Genomic DNA, 9,664 nt, shown 5'->3' on the forward strand with positions numbered 1-9,664 from the left:
AATTCGGACCAGAGGGGGAGGGGGCGCGCGGCCTGCCCTGGTCGGCCCCTCTCTCTCTCCAATAGGGCCCAACAAGGCCCATTAACCCCCGGGGGTTCCGGTAACCCCTCCGGCACTCCGGTAAAATCCCGATTTCACCCGGAACTCTTCTGATGTCCAAATGTAGGCTTCCAATATATCAAACTTTATGTCTCGACCATTTCGAGACTCCTTCTCATGTCCTGATCATATTCGGGACTCCGAACTACCTTCGGTACATCAAAACATATAAACTCATAATACCGATCGTCACAGAACTTTAAGCGTGCGGACCCTACGGGTTCGAGAACTATGTAGAGATGACCAAGACATGTATCCGGTCAATAACCAATAGCGGAACCTGGATGCTCATATTGGTTCCTACATATTCTACGAAGATCTTTATCGGTCAAACCGCATAACAACATACGTTGTTCCCTTTGTCTCGTCGGTATCTCAATACCTAGCTCAATCTCGTTACCGGCAAGTCTCTTTACTCGTTCCGTAATGCATCATCCCGCAACTAACTCATTAGTCACATTGCTTGAAAGGCTTATAGTAATGTGCATTGCCGAGAGGGCCCAGAGATACCTCTCCGATAATCGGAGTGACAAATCCTATTCTTGATCTATGCCAACTCCTCGAACACCGTCGGAGACACCTGTAGAGCACCTTTATAATCACCCAGTTACATTGTGACGTTTGGTAGCACACAAAGTGTTCCTCCGGTATTCGGGAGTTGCATAATCTCATAGTCATAGGAACATGTATAAGTCATGAAGAAAGCAATAGCATTAAACTAAATGATCAAGTGCTAAGCTAACGGAATGGGTCAAGTCAATCACATCATTCTCCTAATGATGTGATCCCATTAATCAAATGACAACTCATGTCTATGGTTAGGAAACTCAACCATCTTTGATCAATGAGCTAGTCAAGCAGAGGCATACTAGTGACATTATGTTTGTTTATGTATGCATGTATTATGTTTCTTGTTAATACAATTCTAGCAAGAATAATAAACATTTATCATGATATGAGGAAATAAATAATAACTGTATTATTGCCTCTAGGGCATATTTCCTTCAGGGGGCGCTTGGGGGCTCCGGGAGAAGGAAACCGGGGCATGGGCCACCATTGTCAGGCAAAAAACGATTTTACCACGTCCGGATTTGCCCCGCGCGCACTACCCCTTCCTCCGTCGTGCCGATCCCGACGACACCCACCTACCCACCATCGCTAGGAAGGCCATTTTCCTGCCGAAAAAGAGAGGGTTCACCGCGTCATCTTCCATCCCTCTCCTGGTCGAGCTTTCCGGCACTCCAGCCACACAGGCGGGGATACCGACGGCTATGCGCCTACCACGCCCGTCGGGTGTTCGGCGGTTTGTCTACTCGGCGATGGACTTGGACAACGAGGAGGCGTTTGCGGCGCTGCTGGAGGAGGAAGCCGAGGCCGATGCCCAGGACGAAGAGCACCTCATGGTCCTCGCCGCTTTGGCCGACCTGTTCGCAAGCAATGCAAAGCCGCGACGAGGTGGCTCGGCACCGGGCCGCCAGAGGAGCAAGCAGAGGCATCGTTCGGAGGGCTATTGCTTGCTCTACGCTGACTACTTCGCCGACGCTCCACTGCACGACGAGAAAGTATTTTGGCGTCGTTATCGGATGAGCCGAAAGCTCTTCCTCGGGATTGTGAATTCCATCCCGGAGTTTGAAAACCACTTCAAGTGCAAGAAGGATTGCACCGGCACACTTGGATTCACCTCACTCCATAAGTGCACGACAACTATGAGGATGCTTGCATACGGAGCTGCCGGTGATATACTGAAGGACTATGGACACATGGTAGAGTCCACCACCATTGAGTGTTTGTAAAAGTTCTGTAGGGTAGTGGTGGCAGTGTTTGGACCACAATACTTGCGATCACCTAATGATGAAGACACTTCTCGGATCCTAGCACAGAATACAACAAGAGGATTTCCTGGGATACTTGAAAGCATAGACTGCATGCACTAGACATTGAAAAACTGTCAATTTGCTTGGCAATGGATGTACAAAGGCACCAAAGCAGCTTGCAGTGTGGTATTTGAGGCAGTGGCCACACATGACCTCTGGATTTGGGACTCCTTCTTTGGTATGCCAGGTGTTGGGGATCGTTGCAGAAATTAAAAAAATTCTACGCATCACCAAGATCAATTGATGGAGAGACTGGAAATGAGAGAGAGGGGAGTGTATCTTCATACCCTTGAAGATCGTGATGCGGAAGCGTTACAAGAACGCGGTTGGACGAGTCATACACGTAGCCATTCAGATCGTGGTCGATTCTGATCTAAGCACCGAACAACGGCGCATCCGCGTTCAACACACGTGCAGCCCGGTGACGTCTCCCGTGCCTTGATCCAACAAGGAGGAGGGAGTGGTTGGGCAAGACAACTCCAGCAGCAGCACGATGGCGTGGTGGTGTTGGAGCAGCGTGGTTTCCAGCAGGGCTTCGCCAAGCACTACGAAGGATGAGGATGTAGAGAGGTAGGGCTGCGTCGAGGGAGAGAGACTCGTGTCCTTGGCATCCCCCCAAACCCCCACTATATATAGGAGGACGGGAGGTGGCTGCGCCCCCTCTAGGGTCCCACCCTAGGGGCTGCGGCAGCCCTAGATGGGATTGGAGGGAGCGGCCAAGAGGGGGAGAGGGGGCGCGCCCTAGGGTGGGCCTTTAGGCCCATCTGCGCCTAGGGTTTCCCTCCTCTCCTCCTAGCTGCGCCTTGGGCCTTGGTGGGAGGCGCATCAGCCCACTCAGGGGCTGGTCCCTTCCCACTCTTGTCCCATGCAAGCCTCCGGGGCTGGTGGCCCCTCCCAGTGGTCCCGGTACATTACCGGTGACACCCGAAATACTTCCGGTGGCCAAAACCTCACTTCCTATATATTATTCTTTACCTCCAGACCATCCCGAAACTCCTCGTGACGTCCGGGATCTTATCCGGGACTCCGAACAACATTCAGTAACCACGTACAAACTTTCCCTATAATCCTAGCGTCATTGAACCTTAAGTGTCTAGACCCTACGAGTTCGGGAGGCATGTAGACATGACCGAGACATCTCTCCGATCAATAACCAACAGCGGGATCGGGATACCCATGTTGGCTCCCACATGTTCCACGATGATCTCATCGGATGAACCATGATGTCGGGGATTCAATCAATCCCGTATACAATTCCCTTTGTCCATCGGTATGTTACTTGCCCGAGATTCGATCGTCGGTATCCCAATACCTCGTTCAATCTCATTACCGGCAAGTCACTTTACTCGTTCCGTAATGCATGATCCCGGGACCAACTCCTTAGTCACATGAGCTCATTATGATGATGCATTACCGAGTGGGCCCAGAGATACCTCTCCGTCATACGGAGTGACAAATCCCAGTCTTGATTCGTGCCAACCCAACAGACACTTTCTGAGATACCTATAGTGCACCTTTATAGTCACCCAGTGACGTTGTGACGTTTGGTACACCGAAAGCATTCCTACGGAATCTGGGAGTTGCACAATCTCATGGTCTAAGGAAATGATACTTGACATTAGAAAAGCTTTAGCAAACGAACTACACGATCTTGTGCTATGCTTAAGATTGGGTCTTGTCCATCACATCATTCTCCTAATGATGTGATCCCGTTATCAACGACATCCAATGTCCATGGTCAAGAAACCATGACCATCTATTGATCAACGAGCTAGTCAACTAGAGGCTAACTAGGGACATGTTGTGGTCTATGTATTCACACATGTATTACGGTCTCCGGTTAATACAATTATAGCATGAACAATAGACAATTATCATGAACAAGGAAATATAATAATAACCATTTTATTATTGCCTCTAGGGCATATTTCCAACAGTCTCCCACTTGCACTAGAGTCAATAATCTAGTTACATTGTGATGAACTGAACACCCATAGAGTTGTGATGTTGATCATGTTTTGCTCGTGGAAGAGGTTTAGTCAACGGATCTGCAACATTCAGATCCATATGCACTTTACAAATATCTATGTCTTCATCCTGAATATGTTCACGAATAGAGTTGAAGCGACGCTTGATGTGCCTGGTCTTCTTGTGAAACCTGGGCTCCTTGGCAAGGGCAATAGCTCCAGTGTTGTCACAGAAGAGAGTCATTGGGCCCGATGCATTGGGAATGACTCCTAGGTCGGTGATGAACTCCTTCATCCAGACTGCTTCCTGTGCTGCCTCCGAGGCTACTATGTACTCCGCTTCACATGTAGATCCCGCCACAACGCTTTGCTTGCAACTGCACCAGCTAACTGCCCCACCGTTCAACATATACACATATCCGGTTTGTGACTTGGAGTCATCCGGATCTGTATCAAAGCTAGCATTGACGTAACCCTTTACGACGAGCTCTTCAGCACCTCCATAAACGAGAAACATATCCTTAGTCCTTTTCAGGTACTTTAGGATATTCTTAACCGCTGTCTTGTGTTCCATGCCAGGATTACTTTGGTACCTCTCTACCAAACTTACGGCAAGGTTCACATCAGGTCTCGTACACAGCATGGCATACATAATAGACCCTATGGTTGAGACATAGGGGATGACACTCATCTTTTGTCTATCTTCTGCCGAGGTCGGGCATTGAGCCGTGCTCAATTTCATACATTGCAATACAGGCAAGAACCCCTTCTTGGACTGATCCATATTGAACTTCTTTAATATCTTGTCAAGGTATGTGCTTTGTGAAAGACCAATAAGGCATCTCGAACTATCTCTATAGATCTTGATGCCTAATATGTAAGCAGCTTCTCCAAGGTCCTTCATTGAAAAACACTTATTCAAGTAGGCCTTTATGCTTTCCAAAAATTCTATATCATTTCCCATCAATAGTATGTCATCCACATATAATATGGGAAATGCTACAGAGCTCCCACTCACTTTCTTGTAAACACAGGCTTCTCCATAAGTCTGTGTAAACCCAAACGCTTTGATCATCTCATCAAAGCGAATGTTACAACTCCGAGATGCTTGCACCAGCCCATAGATTGAGCGCTGGAGCTTGCATACCTTGTCAGCTTTCTTAGGATCGACAAAACCTTTCGGCTGCATCATATACAATTCTTCCTTAAGGAAACCATTAAGGAATGTAGTTTTGACGTCCATTTTCCATATCTCATAATCATAGAATGCGGCAATTGCAAACATGATTCAGACAGACTTCAGCTTCGCTACGGGTGAGAAGGTCTCATCGTAGTCAACCCCTTGAACTTGTCGATAACCCTTAGCGACAAGCCGAGCCTTATAGATGGTCAAGTTACCATCCGCGTCAGTCTTCTTCTTAAAGATCCATTTATTTTCTATGGCCTGCCGATCATCGAGAAAGTCTGTCAAAGTCCATACTTCATTTTCATACATGGATCCTATCTCGGATTTCATGGCTTCGAGCCATTTATTGGAATCCGGGCCCGCCATCGCTTCTTCATAATTCCAAGGTTCACCGTTGTCTAACAACATGATTTCCAAGACAGGGTTGCCTTACCACTCTGGTGCGGAACGTGTCCTCGTGGACCTATGAAGTTCAGTAGCAACTTGATCCGAAGGTTCATGATCATCATCATTAACTTCCTCTCTAGTCGGTGCAGGCACCACAGAAACATCTTCCTGAGCTGTGCTACTTTCCGGTTCAAGAGGTAGTACCTCATCCAGTTCTACTTTCCTCCCACTTACTTCTTTCGAGAGAAACTCTTTCTCTAGAAAGGATCCATTCTTGGCAACAAAGATCTTGCCTTCGGATCTGAGGTAGAAGGTATACCCGATAGTTTCCTTAGGGTATCCTATGAAGACGCATTTTTCTGACTTGGGTTCGATCTTTTGAGGTTGAAGTTTCTTGACATAAGCATCGCATCCCCAAACTTTCAGAAACGACAGCTTAGGTTTATTTCCAAACCATAATTCATACGGTGTCGTCTCAACGGATTTCGATGAAGCCCTATTTAAAGTGATTGCAGCAGTCTCTAAAGCATAACCCCAAAATGATAGCGGTAGATCTATAAGAGACATCATAGATCACACCATATCCAATAGAGTGCGATTACGACGTTCGGACACACCATTTCGCTGAGGTGTTCCAGGCGGCATGTTGTGAAATAATTCCACATTTCCTTAAGTGTGTGCCAAACTAGTGACTCAAGTATTCTCCACGATCTGATCGTAAGAACTTTATTTTCTTGTCACGTTGATTCTCTAACTCACTCTGAAATTCCTTGAACTTTTCAAAGGTCTCAGACTTGTGTTTCATTAAGTATACATACCCATATCTACTTAAGTCATCAGTCAGGGTGAGAACATAACGATAGCCACCGCGAGCCTCAACGCTCATTGGACCACACACATCGGTATGTATGATTTCCAATAAGTTGGTTGCTCGCTCCATTGTTCCGGAGAACGGAGTCTTGGTCATTTTGCCCATAAGGTATGGTTCGCACGTGTCAAATGATTCATAATCAAGAGACTCCAGAAGTCCATATGCATGGAGTTTCTTCATGTGCTTGACACCAATGTGACCAAGACGACAGTGCCACAAGTATGTGGGACTATCATTATCAACCTTACACTTCTTGGCATTCACACTATGAATATGTGTAACATCACGTTCGAGATTAAACAAGAATAAACCATTGACCAGCGGGGCATGACCATAAAACATATCTCTCATATAAATGGAACAACCATTATTCTCGGATTTAAATGAGTAGCCATCTCGCATTAAACGAGATCCAGATACAATGTTCATGCTCAAAGCTGGTACTAAATAACAATTATTGAGGTTTAAAACTAATCCCGTAGGTAGATGTAGAGGGAGCATGCCAACGGTGATCACATCGACCTTGGAACCATTCCCAACGCACATCATCACCTCGTCCTTCGCCAGTCTCCGCTTATTCCGCAGCTCTTGTTTTGAGTTACAAATATGAGCAACCGCATTGGTATCAAATACCCAGGAGCTACTACGAGCGCTGGTAAGATACACATCAATAACATGTATATCACATATACCTTTGGCGTTGCCGGCCTTCTTATCCGCTAGGTACTTGGGCCAGTTTCGCTTCCAGTGACCACTTCCCTTACAATAAAAGCACTGAGTCTCGGGCTTGGGTCCATTCTTTGGCTTCTTTCCGACAACTGATTTACCGGGCGCGGCAACTCCCTTGCCGTCCTTCTTGAAGTTCTTCTTACCCTTGCCTTTCTTGAAACTAGTGGTTTTATTCACCATCAACAATTGATGTTCCTTTTTGATTTCCACTTCTGCTGATTTCAGCATTGAAAATAACTCAGGAATGGACTTCTCCATCCCTTGCATATTGTAGTTCATCACAAAGCTCTTATAGCTAGGTGGAAGCGACTGGAGAATCCTGTCAATGACCGAGTCATCTGGAAGATTAACTCCCAGCTGAGACAAGCGGTTGTGCAACCCAGACGTTTTGAGTATATGCTCGCTGACAGAACTGTTTTCCTCCATCTTATAACTATAGAACTTGTCGGGGACTTCATATCTCTCGACCCAGGCATGAGCTTGGAAAACCATTTTCAGCTCTTGGAACATCTCATATGCTCCATGCTGCTCAAAACACTTTTGGAGCCCCGATTCTAAGCTGTAAAGCATGTCGCAGTGAACCAGGGAGTAATCATCACTATGCGACTGCCAGACATTCATAACGTCTTGAGTTGCTGGGAAAATGGGTGCATCACCTAGTGGTGCTTCAAGGACATATGCTTTCTTGGCAGCTATGAGGATGATCCTCATGTTACGGACCCAGTCCGTATAGTTGCTACCATCGTCTTTCAGCTTGGTTTTCTCTAGGAATGCGTTGAAGTTGAGGGCAACATTAGAGTGGGCCATTGGATCTACAAGATAGATTTGTAAAGACAATTTTAGACTAACTTCATGATAATTAAGTTCATCTAAATTACTTAATGAACTCCCACTTAGATAAAACATCCCTCTAGTCATCTAAGTGATTCATGATCCAAATCGACTAGGCTGTGTCCGATCATCACGTGATACGGACTAGTCATCAATGGTGAACATCTCCATGTTGATCGTATCTACTATACGACTCATGATCGACCTTTCGGTCTCTCGTGTTCCGAGGCCATGTCTGTACATGCTAGGCTCGTCAAGTCAACCTAAGTGTTTTGCATGTGTAAATCTGGCTTACACCCGTTGTATTCGAACGTTAGAATCTATCACACCCGATCATCATGTGGTGCTTCGAAACAATGAACCTTCGCAACGGTGCACAATTAGGGGGAACACTTTCTTGAAATTTTAGCGAGGGATCATCTTATTTAAGCTACCGTCGTTCTAAGCAAATAAGATGCAAACATGATAAACATCACATGCAATTCATAAAGTGACATGATATGGCCAATATCATCTTGCGCCTTTGATCTCCATCTTCGAGGCATGGCATGATCACCATCGTCACCGGCATGACACCATGATCTCCATCATCATGATCTCCATCATCGTGTCTTCATGAAGTTGTCTCGCCAACTATTACTTCTACTACTATGGCTAAAGGTTAGCAACAAAGTAAAGTACTTACATGGCGTTTATGTTGACTCGCAGGTCATGGATAAATTAAGACAACTCCTATGGCTCCTGCCGGTTGTCATACTCATCAACATGCAAGTCGTGATTCCTATTACAAGAACATAATCAATCTCATACATCACATATATATCATTCATCACATCCTTTTGGCCATATCACATCACACGGCATATGCTGCAAGAACAAGTTAGACGTCCTCTAATTGTTGTTGCAAGTTTTTATGTGGCTGCTATAGGTTTCTAGCAAGAACGTTTCTTACCTACGCCAAAACCACAACATGATATGACAATTTCTATTTACCCTTCATAAGGACCCTTTTAGTTGAATCCGATCCGACTAAAGTGGGAGAGACGGACACCCGCTAGCTACCTTATGCAACTAGTGCATGTCAATCGGTGGAACCTGTCTCACGTAAGCGTACGTGTAAGGTCAGTCCGGGACGCTTCATCCCACGATGCCGCCGAATCAAGATAAGACTAGTAACGTCAAGTAAATTGAAAAAATCTACACCCAGAACAACTTGTGTTCTACTCGTGCATAGAAACTACGCATAGACCTAGATCGTGATGCCACTGTTGGGGATCGTTGCAGAAATTAAAAAAATTCTACGCATCACCAAGATCAATCTATGGAGAGACTAGCAACGAGAGAGGGGGAGTGTATCTGTTGGAAATATGCCCTAGAGGCAATAATAAAAGCATTATTATTATATTTCCTTGTTCATGATAATTGTCTTTATTCAAGCTATAATTGTGTTATCCGGAAATCGTAATACATGTGTGAATAATATACACCAACATGTCCCTAGTAAGCCTCTAGTTGACTAGCTCGTTGATCAACAGATAGTCATGGTTTCCTGACTATGGACATTGGATGTCATTGATAACGAGATCACATCATTAGGAGAATGATGTGATGGACAAGACCCAATCCTAAACATAGCATCAGATCATATAGTTCGTTTGCTAGAGTTTTCCAATGTCAAGTATCTTTTCCTTAGACCATGAGATCGTGTAACTCCTGGATA

The sequence above is a fragment of the Triticum dicoccoides genome, chromosome 7A, assembly GCF_002162155.2.
Source record: "Triticum dicoccoides isolate Atlit2015 ecotype Zavitan chromosome 7A, WEW_v2.0, whole genome shotgun sequence".
Taxonomy (NCBI): Eukaryota; Viridiplantae; Streptophyta; class Magnoliopsida; order Poales; family Poaceae; genus Triticum; species Triticum dicoccoides.